Raw genomic sequence first — 23847 nt, forward strand, 5'->3', positions numbered from 1 at the left:
GAATGTTTGGTACATATCTCCTTTCTAATTATAGGTCTACTCAGATATTCTATATATGGTTAGTCTCAGATTTTCTGGTTTAGTCTTGATAGGTTTTGTGTTTCTAGTATTTTCATCTAGATTATATAACTTACACTTGTATAATTGCTCTTAATACTTTTGTATAGTCATTTTTATTTCTATAGAATTGTTAGTAATTATTTTGGATTTCTGGATTCAATCCCAATATTCATGTGGGGATTTCCCACACAACATCAAGAAATTCTCAGGTATCAGCAGGTTATCACCGGTGTTTCTGCTCCATTTGCTATAGATTGGAGGTTCCAAAAACAGTTTTCTTGAACTTAAGATACCAGTGACAAGTCCAGGTTGTTGCCTATATTTCTGAATCACTGAGTATAATTCAGAAGTTCCCATGACTTCCTCTGTAGGTTTGACTAATTTGCTAGTGCATGTGTGTGTGTTCAGTTACTCAGTTGCGTCCCACTTTTTGTGACACCATGGACTGTGTCCCACCAGGCTCCTCTGTACATGGGATTTTCTAGGCAAGAATACTGGAGCAGGTAGCAGGTTGCCATTTCCTCCTCCAGGGGATCTTCCCCGTCTGGGGATCGAACCCGTGTCTCCTGCATCTCCTGCACTGGCAGGTGATTCTTTACCACTGAGCCACCTGAGAAGCCCTCAACTTGCTAGAGTAGCTCACAGAACTCAGAAAAATGTTTTACTTAATAGATCACTGGTTTATTATAAAAGGATATAACTTGGGAGTAGCCAGATAGAAGAGATGTATGGTGCAAGCTATGGGGGTAGTGTGTAGCACTTTCATGCCCTCTCTAGCTGCAACACAGTCCCCTAAATTGCCAGATGTTTGCCAACCTGGAATCTCTCCAATCCCCATTATTTTGGGTTTTTATGGAGGCTTCATTACATAGGCAGGATTGATTACATTGTTGGCCATTGGTGATTGATTAATTTCCAGTCCCTCTCCTCTTCTCTTCCTAGAAGTTGGTAATGGGACTGACTAAAAGTTGGGAGTGGGAAGTTGGCTCCACTGACAACCAACCAATCCTGTTCCCAAAGTAACCTCATTAACATAACAAAAGACACATTTATTGCAAGAAATCTCAAGGATTTTAGGAATTCTGTGTCAGAAACTGGGCCAAAGATCAAAAATATATTTCTTATAGATCTCAATACCACAGTAATGTCCTCCCTTTCATTTCTGGTTTTAATATTTTGAGTCTTTTTTCCTCTTTTCTTAATTCATCTAACTAAAGGTTTGCTAATTTTGTTAATCTTTTCTGAGAACCAACTTTTGGTTTTGTTGATTTTTCCATTCTCCATATTGTTTATCTCTGTACTAACCTTAAATCTTTATTATATCTTTTCTTCTGGTAGCTTTGGGTTTAGTTTGTTACTCTTTTTCTAGTTCTTTAAGTTATAAGGTTAGGTTGCTGATTTGAGATCTTGTTTCTTTTTATAGCATTTATACCTGTAAATTTCCCCCTTAGCACTCCTTTCAGAGAAGGCAATGGCAAACCACTCCAGTACTCTTGCCTGGAGAATCCCAGGGATGGCGGAGCCTGTTGGGCTGCCTTCTGTGGGGTCGCACAGAGTCGGACACGACTGAAGCGACTTAGTAGCAGCAGCACTCCTTTCACTGTGTCCCATCAATTTGATATATTGTATTTTTGTTTTCATTGGTCGATAAGTATTTTCTAATTTCTCTTTTGAATTCTTTGATTAATTGATTTTTTAAAAAATTTCTACTGATTTGCGAATTCTGCAGTTTTCTCTGTTATTGGTTTCTAACTTCATATCATTGTGTTGGAGACTTTATTTGTGTCCTAACATTGTCCTGTATGGAAAAATGACCCATGTGCACTTGAGAAGAATATATATTTGGTTGTTATTTGGTAAAGAATTCTGCATATACCTGTTACACCTGGTTGGTTTATTGTGCTGTTCAAGTCCTCTATTATCTTTTGTCTGTTTATTTTATCTATTATTGCGGTAGGGGTATTGAAATCTCCAATTCTTCTTGTAGAACTGTTTATTTCTCTGTTCAGTTCTGCTAAAACTTCTTCCTTGCCTCCAAAACCTCATAGTTGTGAAATACTACTGGAAATTTGTGTAAAAAGTTGCCAATTTTTAATGCTTTTTTAAAGCTGTATTTTTATAGTTTGGTTAAATTTGATAGCTTCTGTTTAATTCATTAATTCATTAGTGTTAAATTATATATAAAGCTTCACTTTTTTGCATATATATAGTAATAATTATTTTGGTAATTATCTAAATTTTTAAATCAATTAAGCTAGATTGATTTAATTCTATTTAAATATATTTAACAATCATTTTTATTTTTAACAATTCAATAAAATAAGAGTTTAAAAAATAAAACTAGAAGAAATAGAAAATAGCTCATTTTAAAGTTCATGTTTTCAATCTTTACAATTTGTTAGCTTCCAGACAATAGACATTCTTGTTGAGAAAAGAAATAATAACAATTTCATATATGTATATATATATTTTTTTCATCAATGTTAGAAAATTTTGTCATTTTTCCATGACCCCTGACAGCTCTGCCAGTTACTGTGTAGAAGCTTGCAAACAGGAAATACAGCAATCTCTAGTGTCAATCATAAAAATTAGGATTCAACTCCATGAGCAGCTCATGTAAGAACCTATAGACCAGGAGACACAGCAATGAGATAGGAGACAGAAATTATTATTCCATTTTAATTGTCCTAAGGAGACTAGAGGTATAAGAGAATAGTTCACTTGACTAATGCAGAGATGGTATGGGGAGAACCTACTATAGTCTTCCTAAAGCTGAGCAGAAATCTCCAACATGCTCTGGAAGGCCCTAGGTAGCTCTGTTTAAAAGTAAAGCATTGTTTAATCTATCAGCAAATTTTAAAGTATGATCTAAGAGTTACCCCACTGAAGATCAAATTGTGGATTTGAGGACTTTATCCTCCTATATCTCCTGAATTAGTATCCATGATATTGAGTTTTAATAATTTGCATTTCTAACTAGATAGCCAGTAGATTATTTTTTAAATAGTACTTTATGGAGACATAACTGTATGTAGTAAATTATGTGTGGTGACCATCCAGAACAAGATGTAGAACAATTTTATTGTTATCCCAGAAAGTTCATCTTGCTCTTTTTCAGTCAATTCTCAGTACTCCAACTGTGTTTAAGCACAATTCTGACTTTTCTCAAATACATTGGTTATATCTGTTCTTGAATGTTAGCAACATGGAACCTACCATAGATAATTGTTTCTGTTTTACTTCTCTCAGCATAGTATTTTTGAAGCAAAGTAATTTTTAGGTACACTAGAAGTTGAAAACCAAAGTTCTCTGGAACAGAAATTATCATAAGGAAGCCTGGTTTTGGAGCTCCTCTGTGATGGGATGGACTCTTTTCAAGCTATTCCATTTTAAGCCTGTATTGTATCTGAGACAAAATCCATTACATGGTTGCCAAGTAGTCTGTTGTGTTCCTCCTGCCTTCATGATTTCACACACAGAGGCCAAATCAGCTAAAGAAATCAACCACTGATTTTTGTCATCCTGCTTTTCACATTTCTAAAGTTATGCTTGTCTCCATCTTGAAATTCTTCAAGAAGTTTAATAAGAGTACAATGACAGCTTGTCAAAATTTTAGTAATATTTGGCTTTAAATAAAATAATCACAAGTAGCTGAATAACTCAGCATTCATCATTTCTTCTCAGAGTCCTCTCAGCTTGATTTCTACAAGATTTCACTCAAGAATTCTAAGTAGTTTCTGAGAATGGGAAGTATAACATAGCAGGAAAGCAAAGTTACAATTATCAGAGAAGCGTGAAAATTATGATGGAAAACACCTATTACACCACCTAGGCTTCAGCCCTGCTGAGGAGATTTTGGTTATTGTGGTAGGTTGCCAGGGGTTTTGCTGAATTTAGTGATTTGAGCAATTTGGTTTCTGCTACTCTTTTGGCTAAGTTTTCTGTAATTGATTAATTGTTGCAGGATCGACGTTTTACCGGGTATGTAGCTTAATTTTTTCTTCTAAGTTGTAAAAATATGCTGTGTTTCTCCTCTATTCTCACACTACTACCTACTTCACTACTGACATCAGATATGTGGGGTTTCCACACATCAAGCAGTTCTCCAACACCAGGTGGATGTCCCATAATTCAGTTCAGTTCTGACACCATCTGCCTCGATATATCAATAGCTTCATATCTCACAAGTAAAGGGCTCTGTCCCACAAGACTTCCCCCACTTCAGATGTCAATCATAAATTCAGGTTGTCACTGTACTTCTGTCAGGCTGTATATACCAAGATTCCTATAATCCCTTTCTTGAGTTTTATTATTTGTTATAATGGCTCACAGAACTCAAGGGAAGCTTACTTATGTTAACTGGTTTATTATAAAAGATATAATTCGTGATATAGATAAATAGCCAGATGAAGAGAGATATAGAGCAAGGTACAGGAGAGTTCTGAGCACACTAGCATCTGTCTCCCTATAGTTGGAGTGTGCCACCCTCCCAGCACCTGGATGTATTCATCAACCCAGAAGCTCTCCCAGCTCTGTAGTTTGTTTTTTTTTTTTTATGGAGGCTTCATCACATAGACTTCCCTTGTGGCTCAGCTGGTAAAGAACACCCCTGCAATGCAGAAGACCTGGGTTCAGTCCCTGGTTTGGGAAGATCCCCTGGAGAAGGGCAAGGCTATCCACTCCAATATTCTTGTCTAGAGAATTCTATGGACTGTATAGTCCACGGGATCTCAAAGAGTCGGACATGACTGAGCAACTTTTACTTCACTTTACTTCATCACATAGACATGATCAATGATTAACTCAGTCTCCAGTCCCTCTCCCCTTCCCAGAGTATAAAAGGCGAGGCCTTGAGTTTCCAGCTTCTAATCATGGCTTGGTCTCTAGTGGTTAGCCCCCAACATGAAGTTACTGATGGGCCCGCCAAGAGTTGTCTCATTAGAACTAAAGACACTATTATCATCCAATGAATTCCAAGGAATTTGGGAGCTTCAGAAACCAAGGTCAAAGAGACAAAATATTAGAAAAAGAAAGATATTTCTACTTCTCTTAGCTGTGGTTTTTCCAGTAGTCATGAATGGATCTGAGAGTTGTACCATAAAGAAGACTGAGTACTGAAGAGTCGATGCTTTTGAATTGTGGTGCTGGAGAAGACTCTTGAGAGTCATTTGTACTGCAAGGAGATCAAACCAGTGAATCCTAAAGGAAATCAACCCTGAATGTTCATTGGAAGGACTGATGCTAAAACTGAAGCTCTAAAACTTTGGCCACCTGCTGCGAAAGATTGAAGGCAAAAGGAGAAGGGGGCAGCAGAGGATGAGATGATTAGATAGCATCACTGATTCAGTGGACATGGATTTGAGCAAATTCTGTGAGATAGTAGAAGACAGGGGTGCCTGGTGTGCTGCACTCCATGAGGTCACAAATAGTTGGACACAATTTAGTGACTGAACAGCAACAATGAAACTTGTCTGAAGCCATCATAAAGGATTTAGGAGCAACATGCCAGATACAGGAGGCAGAGACAAGATTATATATTTTTCATTATTTCACACCTTCTCATATATTTCCTGCTACATACTCAAATACTAAATACTACATAAAATACTAAATACTACATACTAAAATAATGTCAACTTCCTTTTCATTAAATAATCATCTCTTGGCCCCTGATGTCTGAAGACTTGATGACAGAAGTTGGAAGTGATCCATCTCAATTCCCTACTGCTATTTTACTAGCACACCTCTTTGAGTGGGTGGGGGAAAGCATGTAAGAGTCAATTAGAAGAAGAAAAATCTAGACAATGGGTGATCTCTGCATAGCTGATGGGCAGCACGGGAATACTCATTACAAGGACTAGTGAGAGAGGGCCATTAAAGATAGTATTTAGTTAAAATTGACCCTATCAGGAAAATATGCTGGGGTGATTTGGAACCTTAAATATTCCCTTTCACTTGCATCATTAGCACAAAGAGCCTTTTTTTAAATAATCTTACCATAAATTTATATTTTATTCTATCTATTTAGTTTCTTTCTTAAATTAGCTATCAGTGTTTTCAGAAGAAAGATATATAAACTATCAGTCAATTTATAGATTTGTAAATTGTTCTTAACCTAAAGCAAATATTTATCTACACTGGATCCTTAACACTATCATGTTCTAAACATATTTCACCAAGAGATATATCAACTTGTATATCTGGGACTTTTAAAATGGTCAATAAGAGGCTCACAGATTACCATCACAGTTCTACAGGATGCAATGGTTTCTGCTCTCATTTATTGTAGGAATGAAAGCCACTATAACTCTGGGTCACTTGAATGTCCTAGTAGCCCCATTACCTTCTGCTTCAAAGAAGAATACCTCATTGAAATTGTTACTAATTCTAAGCTGAGGTCTTTTCCATCTCTTTGACCTTTGATGCTTTCCCATTGATTCAGCATGAATTCTATTTCATAGAGATGGAGATAAAATGCACATTTTCACTCTATGTTCCATTTTGTACATTTCAGAGAAATGGACATTTTATAACTTTGAAGTTTGTGCTAAAAGATTAGGTGTCAAAAAAAAGGAGAAATATTTGATTTCCAGAAATCTTAAAATGGGTAAACCCTCTAAAGTGATCTATAAAAACAGAACATTTGAATTAGGAACAAAAAATATATGGGTCAGAATTGTGGCTTTGCTGTCTGAACCCCATTTTCTTCTGTGAACTGGAAACAGTGATACTTGTTCTACCTGTTGCAGAGATTTTGGCTCTTTTTGTGTGTTTGTGTGTGTGTAAGAAGATCAAATGAGGTAATCTATGTGAATGCACCTTGTGTACTAAGAAGTACTGTGGAAACGGTACCTGTTGCTTTTACTGCCCCTGATGCTGGTGCTGATGGTGATAGCAAGCATTCTGCCAAACTGAAAGTCAGACTGGAATTCAAATCCAAGTCGCTTTTGTACTTACTGCATGTCGTATTTTTACATCATAGTTTCCTCATCTATAAAATAGCATTAAAAATTAGTTTCTATAACCAACTCACTGAAGTGTAACTATTTAAATAATATATAAAGCATATAGTTCTTAATAAATGCTAAAGAGATAAGAGATAAATGTTACTTTTCTACTTCCTTCCTCCACACCATGTACACATATGCACACACACTAAAAAATAAATTTGAAACTAGGGCAAGAGTTGGTCACTTACAGTCTGTGGCTAAATCTGGCCCACCATCTATCTTAGTAAACAAAGTTTTATTTGAATAATACCACACTCATTTGCTTACATAGTATCTACTATAGATGCTTCAGCAATATAATGACAGATTTGACTAGTTGCAGCAGAAATTATATGGCCTACAAAGCCTAAAGCATATTTACAGGCCCATACGGCAAACAGGGCTTTCCCAGGTGGAGCTAGTGGTAAAGAATCTGTCTGCCAACGCAGGAAGATGCAAGAGATGCTAGTTCCATCTCTGAGTTGGCAAGATCCCCTGGAGGAGGAAATGGTAACCCACTCTGGTATTCTAACCTGGAAAATCCCATGGGCAGAGGAGCCTGGCGGGCTAGAGTCCATGGGGCCACAAAGAGTTGAACACAACTGAGTGCCTGAGCATGGCCAAGAGAAGAAATTTGCTTGTCTCTGGTCTAGAAGAAGGTCTAGATATAAGATTAAAAACATAAGAAGTAAATAGTACTGTCACCAAGTGGTTACTTAAACTTGGCGGTATAGGTGTACTCAAACTTTTTGGTGTCAAGACAACTTTACAATTAAGAAAACTTTTATTTATGTTGGTTCTGAATTTATCATATTTGAAATTAAAAGCAATTTTAAAATTACTTATATATTAATTCATTTAAAATAGATTATAAATTTATTATACACTAAAACAAATGACTTCTTTGAACAATAACTATTTTTCCAAAGGAAAAAAAAAGATCAGTAAAAAGATTAACACTGCTTTATGTTTTTGCAAATCTCTTCAAAACTTGGCTTAATGGAAGATTCTGGGAATCTTATATTGTGTCTGGATTTAATCTGTTCTAATATCACATGTATATAGCCTCTGTGAAATCCCACTGCACCCTTACAGCAGAATGAGAGTGCAAAAGGAAAAGAATTTCCTAGCATTATTAAACTGTGCTGTTGGCGAAGACTTTTAAGAGTCCCTTGGACTGTAAGGAGTCCAACCAGTCCAACTAGTCCATCCTAAAAGAAATCAGTCCTGAATGTTCATTGGAAGGACTGATGTTGAAGCTCCAATACTTTGGCCATCTGGTGCGAAGAACAGACTTATTGAAAAAGACCCTGATGCTGGGAAAGAGAGAAGGCAGGAGGAGAAGGAGACAACAGAGGATGCGATAGTTGGATGGCATCACTGATGTGATGCACAGGAGTTTGAGTGGGCTCAGGGAGTTGGCGATGGACAGGGAAGCCTGTTGAGCTGCAGTCCATGAGGTTGCAAAGAGTCGGACATGACTGAGTGTCTGAAATGAATTGAGCATTATTATGAAAATAGTTTTGAATTTGGGGGCCCCCAGTTTTTGCAGATTGCACTTTGAGAACCATTTTTCTGTTGTTGCATGTATGGGGTTTCCCAGGTGATTCAGTGGTAAAGAATCTGCCTGCCGATGCAGGACATGCAAGATATCTGGGTTCAATCCCTGGGTGGGGAAGATTCCTCTGGAGAAGGAAATGGCAACCCACTCCAGTATTCTTGCCTGGAGAATTCCATGGACAGAGGAGCTGGCGGGCTACATTCTGTGGGGTTGCACTGAGCATGCACATACATGAACTTATAGTGGTGTAAAATCCAAATGGGGATAATAATCTATAACTCCTCAAAAAATAAATTTAACTTATGCTTTGGATACTTAATCAATTTTACTCTGCTTCACAGCAAATAATTTTTTTCTGAATACAGATATATTTTGTTAAGCAAAAGAATGTCTAAAATGTAGTCCTTAATTTGAAATCTAACATATAAAACCATGTATTTTCTATTGATCTGCATTAAAAAAATAAGGACAGATACACATATGCTGCGCTTAAAACAATTTTACAGCTATAATCCTGTGCTTTCATTACTGAGGAGGCACACTATACTAGCCCAGAATCGGGGTTTTATGAGGATCCATTTTTAAATATAGTTGCTTCAACTATTACAAAGTCTCTGGTGTAAAATGAAAGAAACATATAAAGTTTGATGTAAATAAAATGATCTTTAAAAATTAAACTATAATACATGCCCTTTGAAGATGACTTTGAAATATATGTGAGCAAAACCCCAAATAAAAATATATCCTAATCCACTAGAAACAACTACCTTTTGAATTTTTCTAGTATTATTATTATTGTTTTAAATAGATAACTGTGGTTCTATGTATCCAAAACTTAAAAACTGGCACTGTGTTATTTTATCTTTCCTAAGATATTCACTTGGTTAAAAACCTCCAATACTCTCTTAACAAAATCTCATAATAAATATTCATTTGAAAAAATTAAGATATTATATTTTAAAATATTTTCCTTAAAAATTATTTTGTTTAGGATCTAGAAAAATTACTTAGGAAAACATTATTTTTGCATTTAAAGTAAAAGTACTCAGTTCTTTTTTTATTAGAGGATAGAAAAATTAATGAAATTCTCCTTAAGATTTAAATAAGGAATAATAAACTTGTATAAAATGTATGACTGCAATAAGCTTGACATTATTTCATTCAGAAAAGACTGGATAATGAAATGAACAATGTTGGGATCCTGATCAGCTAAACAGTAAAAATTTAATTTTTTAAGAATAGATTGAATAATGCTAAAAAAATAGAAAAGAGATTTTGACTTATAGCCATTAAAATCCCCCAGTCATATTTAGGATAATTAAAAATGACAGTGAACTCGAGAACTGTATTAATAATAAGCTGCTATGATGTATGATATGTATCACTGTACATTATATGTACATTTTCAGTTTTGAAAGTCTACAGCTTGAAACTATATATTTATCAAAGGAATGTGAATTAATATAAATTTCTCAGTGAAATGCAGAAGACTGTTTTGGCCTCAGAGACCATCCATTTTGTAACTGAACTAGGTTTTGTGCTTCTACTGGGTACAGCAGCTATAAACATGAAAAACAGATTCACGTTTCAGAGGGAACCTTAAAGAATCAAGTGCAAAGTGCAGGGAGCCCTAATTCTGCATAGATGGAGTAGGATAGTCTAACAAGTTGTGGCATGTGCAAGAGAATCTTTTCACACATGGGGGATCTACTGATGTGAGCAAACTTCCATCAAAAAGTGGCTTCCTTCTAGGTATTTCATATGACATAAATATTATCATTTTTTCCCATTCACAAATCATCTTTTCTTCCAGAGTTTTCTCCTTCTGAAGAAAGTCCAGGGTAGGAAATGTTTAATTGTTACAGTCATAAAGTGTATGTTCATTCGCTAAGTATGCACCAGAGTAAGAGACAAAGTCCTACCTTTAGCAATATGTCCATCAAATTCTCTTTTACACTGAAGAAATGATATAGGAGTGAAAGTAAGTGATATTTTCTGGGGGTAAACTTGAAAATCCTCTTTAATTCATGAAAACTAAATTATTCATAGTTATGAGACTTTATTAACAGCAGTACATCCTTGTGACACTTTGTGTGCATCAATACTAAAGGTTGAGACTTTCTGTTAAAAATGATGCTATATGATTCCCATTCACTTTGGTTCATAATCCTCATAGACTCTTTTGCTTCCTGATTCTTCCATGCCTCGTATAACTGTTTGTCAAGTCTAGCCAGTTCTTATTCCTTTGAAATGTATTTAGTATCTATCCTTTCATTATCATTTTCATTGCCACATCTTAATACAAATTTTTGTTATTTGTTATCTGGAAAGTCAAAAAGTTTTCAAGCTGTGACACATTGGGAACTGAGAATATCTGTGTGGATATTTTGCATTTTCAATGCAGTTGAATATCAGTGTATTGATATCTCACAGTACATGCATGAGGTCACTCTTATTCTGTTACATAAAAGTGATGTTTCAATGGGGACATTGTGTTAAAGTAAAGTAATGTAAATATTAGAATAAATATTATGAAGTTTTTGAGCAGAACTCAAGATTGATTTCTGATTAAAAACGAAACAAAAAATTTCTGGAAAAGTAGAAATACCAGTATCCTTAAAGATGTATCAAGCATGCTAATAAAATTTCTAAACAGTATCATTTTATTAAATTCATTACTATTGAATGAGCAGGAATATTAGAGTTAGTAATTAGCATTTGATATTTCTGAGAATTCGGATCAATGCAATCAAATATAAAACAAAAATAAGTAATTACAAAGAAGTGATAGCTTTTATTAATTATAAATAATACAGACACCAGTTCAGTTCAGTAACTCATTCATGTCCGACTCCTTGTGACCTCATAGGCTGCATCACGCCAGGCTTCCCTGTCCATCACCAACTACCAGAGCTTGCTCAAACTCATGTCCGTTGAGTTGGTGATGCTCTCCAACCATCTCATCCTCTGTCATTCCCTTTTCCCTCCTGCCTTCAAACTTTCCCAGCATTAGGGTCTTTTCTAATAAGTCTGCTCTTCACATCAGATGGTCAAAGTATTGGATCTTCAGCTTCAGCACCAGTCCTTCCAATGAATATTGAGGGTTGATTTCCTTGCTGTCCAAGGGACTCTCAAGAGTCTTCTCCAACACCACAGTTTAAAAGCATCAATTCTTTGGCACTCAGCTTATCGTCCAACCTTCACCTCCGTACATGACTACTGGAAAAGCCATAGCTTTGATTAGATGGACCATTTTCGGTAAATAATGTCACTGCTCTTTAATATTCTGTCTAGGTTGGTCATAGCTTTTCTTCCAAGGAGCAGTTCAGTTCAGTTCAGTTCAGTCGCTCAGTTGTGTCCGACTCTTTGTGACCCCATGAATCACAGCATGTCAGGCCTCCCTATCCATCACCATCTCCTGGAGTTCACTCAGACTCACGTCCATCGAGTCCATGATGCCATCCAGCCATCTCATCCTCTGTTGTCCCCTTCTCCTCTTGCCCCCAATCCCTCCCAGCATCAGAGTCTTTTCCAATGAGTCAACTCTTCGCATGAGGTGGCCAAAATACTGGAGCTTCAGCTTTAGCATCATTCCTTCCAAAGAAATCCCAGGGTTGATCTCCTTCAGAATGGTTGGATCTCCTTGCAGTCCAAGGAGCAAGTGTCTTCTAATTTCATGGCTGCAGTCACCATCTGCAGTGATTTTGGAGCCCCAGAAAATAAAGTTTGCCAGTATTTCCATTGTTTCCTCATCTATTTGCCATGAAGTAATGGGTTGGATGCCATGATCTTAGTTTTATGAATGATGAGTTTTAAACCAGCTTTTTCACTCTCCTCTTTGCTTTCATTAAGAGGCTCTTTAGTTCCTCTTTGCTTTCTTCTGTAAGGGTGGTGTCACCTGAGTATCTGAGGTTATTGATGTTTCTCCTTGCAATCTTGATTCTAGCTTGTGCTTCATCCAGCCCAGCATTTTGCATGATGTAAAAGTTAAATAAGAAGGCCTTGATGTCCTCCTTTCCCAATTTGGAGCCAGTCTGTTGTTCCCTGTCTGATTCTAACTGGCGCTTCTTGAGCTGCATACAGATTTCTCAGGAGGCAGGTAAAGTGGTCTGATATACCTATCTCTTTAAGAATTTTCCAGTTGTGATCCACACAGTCAAAGGCTTTAGCAAGTCAACAAAGCAGATGTTTTTCTGGAACTCTCTTGCTTTTTCGACGATCCAACAGATGTTGGCAATTTGATCTCTGGTTCCTCTGCCTTTTCTAAATCCAGCTCAAACATCTGGGAATTCACAGTTTATATATTGTTGAAGCCTAGCTTGGAGAATTTTGAGCATTCTTTGCAAGCGTGTGAGAAGAGTGCAACTGTGTGGTAGTTTGAACATTCTTTGGCATTGCCTTTCTTTGGGACTGGAATGAAAACTGACCTTTTCCAGTCCTGTGGCCACTGCTGAGTTTTCCAAATTTGCTGGCATATTGAGTGCAGCACTTTCACAGCATCATCTTTCAGGATTTGAAATAGCTTAACTGGAATTCCATCACCTCCACTAGCTTTGTTCATTTGGTGTCTCTAATTTTCTTGAAGAGGTCTCTAGTGTTTCCCATTCTATTGTTTTCCTCTATTTCTTTGCATTGATCACTGAGGAAGGTTCTCTTATCTCCCTTTGCTGTTCTTTGGAATTCTGCATTCAGATGGATGTATCTTTCCTTTTCTATTTTGGTTTTAGCTTCTCTTCTTTTCTCAGCTATTTGTAAGGCCTCCTCAGACAACCATTTGGCCTTTTTGCATTTCTTTTTCTTGAGGATGGTCTTGATCACTGCCTCCTGTACAGTGTCACAAACCTCTGTCCATAGCTCTTCAGGCACTCTGTCTATCAAACCTAATCCCTTGAATCTATTTGTCACTTCCACTGTATAATCATAAGGGATTTGTTTTAGGTCATACCTGAATGATCTAGTGGTTTTCCCCACTTTCTTCAATTTAATTCTGAATTTTGCAGTAAGGAGTTCATGATCTGAGCAGCTCCTGGTCTTGTTTTTGCTGACTGTGTAGAGATATATGGAACCTTAAAATGATCATTACATATGATCATGAAGTCTACCTTAAAAAATAATACTAGGGTAAAAAGGTATCAATAATAATGATTTTTAAAGTTATTTGTCTTAACAAAAATTTTGAAAAATCTAAATGTTCAGTTGTAGGCAAATGATTTATGAATATGACACATTTTGAATGGCATTAAGCTTGACTTTAATGAGACATTTGAATCACTCAATGTCTGTACCTTAAGACCCTGCTGAAACATAAAGAATGTTATAATACTAAATATTTAATATTAGGTAGCTATGTAAAAAGTAAAAGAACAAAATGGAAGGAAAATAATGGAATCTGAATAGTGATTCAGATATCTTTGGACAGTAGATTATTATTTTCTTTTATTTCACAAATTTTAAATTTGCAAACTTACTACCATAGAATATATTATTTTTATAATTAGAAAACATTAATTGAGTGCTAAATAAATAAATTTAATTCAGCTTAGAATTCACTTCCTCCAAGGAACCTTTCTTGATTAATCTCACTGGCATTGATCATTGCTTTAAACTGTGCCCCCATACTTATGCATTCAGTTCATATTATATTAATTTGCATGTTTTAAAAATCAACTATGAGCATAATTATTTATTTCTACACATATATAGTGTAGTCTTCACACAGACTTATAAACTTGAGAATACAGTGAGCCACATGTGTATTTCCTACTATATTTCTACAATAATTCATGTGATAGTTTTCACAGATTGAATGTTAACTTACTGAACACCTGATGAAATGTGGTACTATCTGACAAGAGGAATAAACATGAAAGAAACATAAAATCCAATCCAACATTCTCTAAATTCTTTATTGCCATAAACCCTAGTTATTGAATCTTAAAATATACACATTTAAAAGTTGAATATTATACTTTGTTAGCTGTATATTATCATTTCAAATCAAAATTATGAAAAGTTTACCCAACATTACTGTCCTTGTAAAAAATTTTAAGCTCTCATTTTCTTCCACTGCTACATTTCTTTTGTATTCATGTATTTCTTAGTTCTTCCTGAGTTTTCATCAGAATTCATCTAAAGTATTTTAATGTAAAGTTAGATATTAAAGAAAAAATGGATAACTGTTTCTAGTTTAGGTAGAAGTCATTACCACTGCATTGCCTATTAACATATATGCACTGTTTCTTTGTGTCCCAGATGTTCAAGCATATGGGAATGAAAGAAATCAATGAATTGGAACCTCTTGTTTCAGTTATTCTGGTGACAAACAATCTGTATTGCTCATTGATGATTGTTTTACCCTTGACAAAGTGGCTGCAACAGTTGCTTGCAGATGTAGATACTCTTAATTTCTTTTCTCCACTTCTCACCCCATTGTATTTGTTATTCTGGATCAGAGAAGAATTTAAGAAACATGGCGTTAACTGCATGTACTCCCACTTATTGTTTAGCTGAGGAATGCTATTAGTATTTCCTATTGAATCCAGATGAGAAAACATGACACATTAAATGAAATAATTTAGTGAAGATTTTTACTCATTTCAGGGAGCAGGACTTTGAACAATGATTGTGCATCACTCTTGAAAAAGGATAAGAAAACAGGCTCCAATGAAAATATATTTTCCCAGAAGCAAAGGAAAATTGTAGATGCATAAATTCAAATAATATTTTAAAGTTAGGTAATATAAGATATGAAATTATTGTGTAATATACAATTGATGTGAAGGTGAACAATGATGCAGAAATTCAGAAAGTAAGAAGGAAAATGAGGTAGATGAATAATGGTTACAATGCTAATTTTTATGCGATTATCAGCTGTTTAGTTGCTAAGTCATGTCTGACTCTTTGAAACCCCATGAGCTGCAGCAGGCCAGGCTTCCCTGTCCTTCACCATCTCCTGGAGTTTGCTCAAACTCATGTCCATTGAGTCAGTGATGCCATCCAACCATCTCATTCTCTGTCATTCCCTTCTCCTCCTGCATTCAATCTTTCCCAGCATCAGAGTCTTTTCCAATAAGGTGGCTTTTTGCATCAGGTGGCCAAGTATTAGAGCTTCAGCCATCAGTCCTTCCAAAGAATATTCAGGGTTGATTTCCTTTAGAATTGACTGGTTTGATCTCCTTGCTGTCCAAGGGACTGTCAAGGGTCTTCTCCAACATCACAGTTCTAAAGCATCATATCCTCACTGCTCAGCCTTCTTTGTGGTCCAACTCTCACATCTGTACATAACTACTAGGAAAACCATAACTTTGACTAGACCGACCTTTGTTGGCCAAGTAATGTCTTTGCTTTTTACTATGCTGTCTAGGTTGGTCATAGCTTTTCTTTCAAGGAGCAAGCATCTTTTAATTTCATGGCTGCAGTCTCTGTCCACAGTGGTTTTGTAAAATCTGTCACGTTTTCCATTGCTTCCCCATCTATTTGCCAAGAAGTGACAGCACTAGACGCCCTCATCCTAGTTTTTTGAATGTTGAGTTTTAAGCCAGTTTTTTTCACTCTCCTATTTTACATCCATCAAGAAACTCTTTAGTTCCTCTTCATTTTCTGCCATTAAGTTGGTATGATTGGAATATCTGAGATTGTTCTTCCTCCTGGAAATCTTGATTCCAGCCCAGAATTTCACATGATATACTCTGCATATAAGTTAAATAAGCAGGGTGACAGTATATAGCCTTAATGTACTCCTTTCCCAATTTTGAATCAGCCCATTGTTCCACATAAGGTTCTAATTGTTGCTTCTTGACCTGCATATGGGTTTCTCAGGAGGCCACTAAGGTGGCCTGGTATTCCCATCTCTTGAAGAGTTTTCCATAGTTTGTTGTGATCTGCACAGTCAAAAGTGATAGCATAGTCATCAAAGCAGAAGTAAATGTTTTCTGGAATTCTCTTGCTTTTTCTATGATCCAATTGATATTGGCAATTTGATCTCTGGTTCCTCTGCCTTTTCTAAATCCAACTTTTGCATCTTGAAGTTTTTCATTCACATACTGTTGAAGGCTAGCTTGAAGGATTTTGAGCATTATCTTCCTAGCATTTGAAAATGAGCACAGTTGTGTGGTAGTTTGGACATTCTTTGGCATTGCCCTACTTTGCTGCTGCTGCTGCTAAGTCACTTCAGTCGTGTCCGACTCTGTGTGACTCCATAGACGGCAGCCCACCAGGCTCCCCTGTCCTTGGAATTCTCCAGGCAAGAACACTGGAGTGGTTTGCCATGCCCTTCTTTGGGATTGGAATAAAACTGGCCTTTTCCAGGCCTGTGGCCACTGCTGAGCTTTCCAAAATTTGCTGGGATATTGAGTGCAGCACTTTAACAGCATCTTCTTTTAGGATTTGAAATAGCTCAGCTGGAATTCCATAATTTTCACTAGCTTTGTTTGTAGTGATGCTTCCTAAGGCCCACTTTACTTCACAATCCAGGGTGTCTGGCTCTAGGTGAGTGACCATACCATTTTGGTTATCTAGGTCATTCAGACCTTTTTTATACATAGCTCAATCCAAATTTGAAAGAAGTAGAGTGTTGGTAATACTACATTTAATGTATATGTGATATTATAAAGGTAAATATTGCAACATAGTTTTAAAAAAAGTGAAAGTGGAGACAAGACAATTGAACTTGTCCTGCTTATTTTTATGAAAATTTTCCTATATCCAGCATTTATGCTCGAAAATAAAATATTGAGAATGGAGAGCATACTTGGCCATTGTAAATGTCAGTCAGCTATTAGCTATTTTGGTTGAGGCTGTATTTCTACAGGCAAATTTTTGCTAAAATATGTGATTCACTACAAATATTGTTTTTCAAAAATGTTTCTAGCCCAAAGGTTGAAGCTTTGAGATTCTTATCAAAAATACACATTCAAAAAGAGCAGACAGCTTAGAATGTTAAATGGATCATAATAGCAGAGGCAAATTCCAACAACAAAATGGAAAAGAATACAAACAAAGAATCACATGGAAGAACATTTAATTTTAACACTGAGGAAAAACTTTAAACATGAGTTCTATTCAATTACACTTTAGTTCAATAAACACAGAAAAACACATTGTTTTTCAAGTGAGATAAAATCTTTCTCATTTGCATGCAATGTCAGGAGAAGGATTAATATTCTGGAGGCATTGCGATAAACTAAAGCATTTATTGGGTTCTGTTTGCACTTGCTACACATTGTTTTTAAAGTGTGTATTTTGGCAAGTTTTGATGTCTAATGTGGAGCTTGGGTATGATGTTTGAGCAATTGTTAGCAATATGTAACTGACATAAAAAGTTATCTTCTGCTGCTGTAGGTGAGTGTAGACATGTGGTGTTTATGTAGGTTAAGGAACTTGGAACAATTATATGTTGAACATTTATTGACAGTGTGCTAATCTTGGGGAGGAGTGAAGATAACGGTAGAGGATAGGGATAGATTTAAGTTTGGTAAGCCATACTGCTAACCTCAAGGCCTGACAATACATACAAGTCAGAAACAAAGAACTTATTGAAATGCAAGGAAAATTTCTTAGAAAATTTTCATCAGTTTTGATTAGTGCTTAGGGATTGCAGGTTACGTTAGAAGAAAGCAAGACATAGAATAATTTCCTTCTTGCACAATATCAGATTTCCTAGTTTTAGAAACAGGAAGCTGCTTTTAGGTTCCTTGAACCCTTGAGATTGTCTGGGAGGGTGGTGGTAAGTAAGATTGCTACTGAATGAAGACTTTGGCAGAGAAAGGAATTATCTATCAGTTATTGGATAATAGCTTCTTATAATTATGCTACTTTCCCATTTGAAATGGGACTGGTATTAACTCCAGGTCAGGTTTTCCAAGCATTAAATAGTGCTTTTCCTGGCCTCTTACAGCTCCAGGTAGACACCTGCACACTCAACTACCTTCAGTATTGGGCTAGTCCCCGCCCAAACTGAAAGCATTTGAGAATATTGAACCAGAATTCAGGCAGATCTGGAAATAGGATTGCTGCTCTAAGTCCAGTATCAAGGTTCACAATGAATCATCAATTACTTACTAACCAAGCCTAATGGATTTTCCCATTAGTTATAATTCATTTTGCCTTGATTACATATCAATACAATTCCCCTACTGGATCTGCATTACTCTCCCAAATGTTTTGATTGATATACAGACAAGTCGCCTATGGCCTTTTGGTTACATGTTCCAGTAACTAGTGTGTCCATGTGTGCTTAGTCACTGCAGTCATGTCTGACTCTTTGTGATCGCATGGACTCTAGCCCACCAGGCTCCTCTGTCCATGGGATCCTCCAGGCAAGAATACTGGAGTGGGTTGCCGTGCCCTCCTCCAGGGGATCTTCCCGATCCAGGGATCAAATTTGCACTGGAGGCAGGTTCTTTACTACTGAGTCACTGGGGAAGCCCTCCAGTAGCTGAAGTCTCCTTTAAAATAAAATCACTCACATGGCCATGCTTGTCTGATACTATCTCTATGTATCAAATAAATGTTTCAGTATCAATAGCAGCTTCATTCAAGTTTGAATTTGTTTTGTTTTGGTTGACAGATCTGTAACTAAGTTGAATCCACCTTTCCCCTCTGGCTCAATGTTATCTTCTTTCTCTTACAGTTACCAAGATGCCGTTTTTTCCTTGAGGCTAGGAGAAGGCAATAGCAACCCACTCCAGTACTCTTGCCTGGAGAATCCCATGGACAGAGGAGCCTGGTAGACTACAGTCCATGGGGTCACTAAGAGTCGGACACGACTGAGCGACTTCACTTTCACTTCTCACTTTCATGCACTGGAGAAGGAAATGGCAACCCACTCCAGTGTTCTTGCCTGGAGAACCCCAGGGACGGGGGAGCCTGGTGGGCTGCTATCTATGGGGTCACACAGAGTCGGACACGATTGAAGTGACTTAGCAGCAGCAGCAGCAGCAAGTCTGTTAGTATCTGTATTGCTGCTGCTGCTGCTAAGAGATTTCAGTCGTGTCCGACTGTGCAACCCCATAGACAGCAGCCGACCAGGCTCCTCTGTCCCAGGATTCTCCAGGCAAGAATACTGGAGTGGGTTGCCATTTCCTTCTCTAATGCATGCATGCATGCTAAGTCACTTTAGTTGTGTCCGACTCTGTGGGACCCCATGGACAGCAGCCTACCAGGCTCCTCTGTCCATGGGATTCTCTAGGCAAAAATAAAGGTGTAGGTTGCCATTTCCTTCTCCAAGTATCTGTATTGAGAACCTCTAAACTATGTCTTAGTTGACTCTTTCATAATATTCTTCATTATGAAAAAATACATTCTAAACATTATTCCCATTGTAAGAACCTCAGCTATTTCTTTGCAACAAAAATGAAGTGGAAACTTGCCAAGTGCTGTGGTAGTAAAAGAAGGTAAAATCATTGTTCTGAATTATTCATAAAATCACAAAATTTAGGGGCAAACACTAAGCAAGAAAGCATTACTCAATGACCTGAAACTGAAAGATTTTCTCTAGTTTCTCATGTAATTTGAAATGTACTGCAATTCACATTCTTGCTATTATAAATGTATGGATGATTCTCTTAGTGAAAAGCACCCAATAGAATTATTAGACAAACAAGATGAGCTTTTCTCCTCTTCCCTTCTTGGAAAGCAATTTTCACACTGACATGTCTACAAATGTGTGTTTTAATAGACCCAGTCTCTCCATGATGTCATTTTCCCCCTGAATATCAGAATATATATTTATTTCTGTAGAATTATTTAGCTCTCAGGTGCTGAGTTACTATTTCCCTGGAGTTGCATTGCCCGAAGTAATATGGACATTTTTCTCATTTTAACTCTCACCTCATACGGTCCCTTGGTTTGTAACATTTTGCAGCTGTTTTGATTTCTTTTCCTCTCCTTGGAAATTCTTTGCAAATTCAGGAGAAAAGGTGTTGATGTTTTTTCCTTATTCAGAAATTATGGTGGATAAAAAAAATCTGATTAGGTGACTCCATTGCAGCTGGTCCCAACTTTTTACTAAAATAATTGTGAGGGAACAGAAAAAGTGAGAACTCAGGCCATGAACAATTTAGAATATAGGACCATAGTATGCCGCAATTTGAGGAAGAGCATCAATAACTTAGTGAGAGATGGTGGTGAATTTGTAAAAAGCAATAAAGAGAAGAAAAATGCCTTGACTCCTCTTTTTTGTGACAAAGAAAAGAAATCCTGAAAATAAGTAAGAAAAGTCTTTTATTTCATTTATATTCAATAATTGTTTCCTAACAGAATTGAGGACCTATGCCAATAGGAAAACCATATAGATATATCTCTTTATTCTTTTGGCACTGATGTTGACATAGGAGAGGAACTTTCCCTCTTCACTATTCCTCTAACCTCCACTTTACTGTACTCTATATTATTATATCAAATAATATCAAAACATTTAAACTGAAATAGACTGCTGATTCTCTAAACAGGATCTCGATCTAAGATGTAGCAGAAGTAAAAGGATTATGTTTGCACATGAGAAATGAAAGTAAGAACTGTGAAGAAACTCTGGAGAGTCCAAAAGTCTTTGAGCCTAATGTCTGGAAGAAATGGCAGCTGGAGGCTGATGACCTCTCATCACCTTTACTGTTTCTCATATAACAATATTGCAGTAAGCACCTAACTGATTGTGCTTCTAGCTTTGCAGTACAGTATCTACTCCTTAAAACAGAATAATCCGTTTGAAATATAAGGCAGATCATTTCACCTTTCTGCTTAAAAACACTATTCTGCTTTCTATGGCTCCACATTTTATCCAGCATAAAATTCAAAGTTCTTACTGAGCCTATAAATGCCTTTAGGGTACTGTCCCTCAGCTATGTCTCTGAAAAACTCACCAGCCTCCCCACTGATCATTCTTGTCAGTCACACCGGTGTCCTTGGTGTTGTTTTGAAGTAAGCCAAGCATGATTTCCCTTCATGGTCTTTATCCTCATTGTTGTTTTCTCTGTATGTCTTACTGGATGCCTTGGGCATTCCGCATGGTTTACCTCCTCACTCCCCAGTTCTTTGCTCATATACTATTTTAATACAGAAATATTTATGAACTAAAATTGTACTCACACATTCTTGATTCCTCTTTTTTGATATGTTTACAGCATTTAAGACTGCTGTTTACTAGTTTATTTGTCCTTTCCCATAAAATGTCAGTTCAACAGAAATATTTTTATAGTGATAAGAAACATATAACATGAAATCTATCCTCTTAACAATTTTTAAATGTACAGTACAGTATTGTCAACTATTTTCATCTTCCTATTTAAAACTCATTGAAAAGCCAACTCTATATTTCTCTCTCCTGCCTTTCCTTGGAAAATTTAATTTTACTTTATCTTGAGAGTCCCTTGGACTGCAAAGCGATCCAACCAGTCCATCCTAAAGGAGATCAGTCCTGGTTGTCCGTTGGAAGGACTGATGTTGAAGCTGAAACTCCAATACTTTGGCTACCTGATGTGAAGAGCTGACTCATCTGAAATGACCCTGATGCTGGGAAAGATTGAAGGCAGGAGGAGAAGGGGATGACAGAGGATGAGATAGTTGGATGGCATCACCAACTCAATGGACGTGAGTTTGGGTGAACTCTGGGAGTTGGTGATGAACAGGGAGGCCTGGCATGCTGTGGTTCATGGGGTCACAAAGAGTTGTACATGACTAAACAACTGGACTGATTGACCTCTGTAAGTTAGACTAACTTTGTTGTTGTTCAGTTGTGTCCAACTCCTTGTGACCCCATGGACTACAGTACACCACCCCTGCCCACCCATCACCATCTCCCAGAGTTTGCCCAGTTTCATGTCCATTGAATTGGTCATGCTGTCCAACTATCTCATCCGCTGCCACCCTCTTATCCATTGATTCTTTTTTGTATATTGCACAGATTTCTGCAGTGAAATCATCTGGTTCTGGGATTTTAACCAACATGTAATAAAGATTCATGTAAAAATCAGCTACTTACTAATTGGTTGTATGTTCATTTGGTGAAAGAATTTATAAATTCTGCTTTTTATGTAAGATCTCCACATTGTTAGGGAAGATCTTATTTCATATAAGCTCTGGTTCCATCTTTCAGTTTTGAATTGGAACATCTTTTCTTCATTTTTTTAATCAGGACCTTGTCTTGTTTTTAATTTAAAATTCATTCAATGTCTATGGTCATTGAGTTAACAGAGAGAGCTGGTTTATCCAGAAATACAATTTCTTGGGTGAATGTAAGGTATACTTTGCTTTTAAATCTCTAACATATAAATTCTAAAAATAAAGTTTGGGCAGTTTGCTTGATTCCTGAATATATGTAATGAATAATTTTACCAAAGTAAGCAGGCATTCTTGGAACACTTTAATATAATGAATAACTAGAGAAAGTTTTTAATGTAATGTTAGCAATTCTATTTAAACAAAGAGAATCTACCAAAATTTTAATTTTTTATAAGACTAAAGTTCACATTAAAGTCACTTAGTACTCTTCATTTTCATTACTTTAGAAAATTTCTGTTAATTTCTGATTTTCTATGTATATGATGTATGGTGAAGGTGAAGGTGAAGTCGCTCAGTCGTGTCTGACTCTTTGCGACCCCATGGACTGTAACCTACTAGTCTTCTCCATCCATGGGATTCTCCAGGCAAGAATACTGGAGTGGATTGCCATTTCCTTCTTCAAGGGATCTTCCCGACCCAGGGATCGAACCTGGGTCTCCCGCATTGGAGGCAGACGCTTTAACCTCTGAGCCACCAGGGAAGCCCATATGATATATAGAACACTAGTATTATATAAACATGGTGATTCAATATCTATTTTTCACATTATATAACAATGAGCTTTTAAAATTCTTTTTTTAACTATTATATGCCTCTTACCCTTATCCCTCAGAGGGCAGACAGAATGAAAACCACAATCACAGAAAACTAATCTGATCACATGGACCATAGCCTTCTCTAACTCAGTGAAACTATGAGCTATACTGTGTAGGGCCACCCAAGACGGATGGGTCATGATGGAGAGTTCTGACAAAAAGTAGCCCACTAGAGAATGAAATGGAAAATGACTTAGTATTCTTGCCTGGAGAACCCCATGAACAGTATGAAAAGGCAAAAAGATAGGACACTGAAAGATGAACTCCCTGTTGGTAGGTTCCCAATATACTACAGGAGAAGAATGGAGAAATAACTCCAGAAAGAATGAAGAGACAGAGCCAAAGCAAAAACAATGCCCAGCTGTGG

The 23847-nt window shown here is 36.7% G+C and overlaps 1 non-coding gene and 1 pseudogene across 1 annotated transcript; one reads left to right on the forward strand and one right to left on the reverse strand.

Annotated features, from left to right (window-relative positions):
- Window positions 1-23847, forward strand: part of LOC128054816 (voltage-dependent anion-selective channel protein 3-like) — a 106441-nt pseudogene that overhangs the window by 18404 nt on the left and 64190 nt on the right.
- On the reverse strand, window positions 23294-23365 carry TRNAW-CCA (transfer RNA tryptophan (anticodon CCA)). The gene has a single exon. It is a non-coding gene; the product is annotated as a tRNA-Trp (tRNA).

The sequence above is a fragment of the Budorcas taxicolor genome, chromosome 10 (genome assembly GCF_023091745.1).
Source record: "Budorcas taxicolor isolate Tak-1 chromosome 10, Takin1.1, whole genome shotgun sequence".
NCBI lineage: Eukaryota > Metazoa > Chordata > Mammalia > Artiodactyla > Bovidae > Budorcas > Budorcas taxicolor.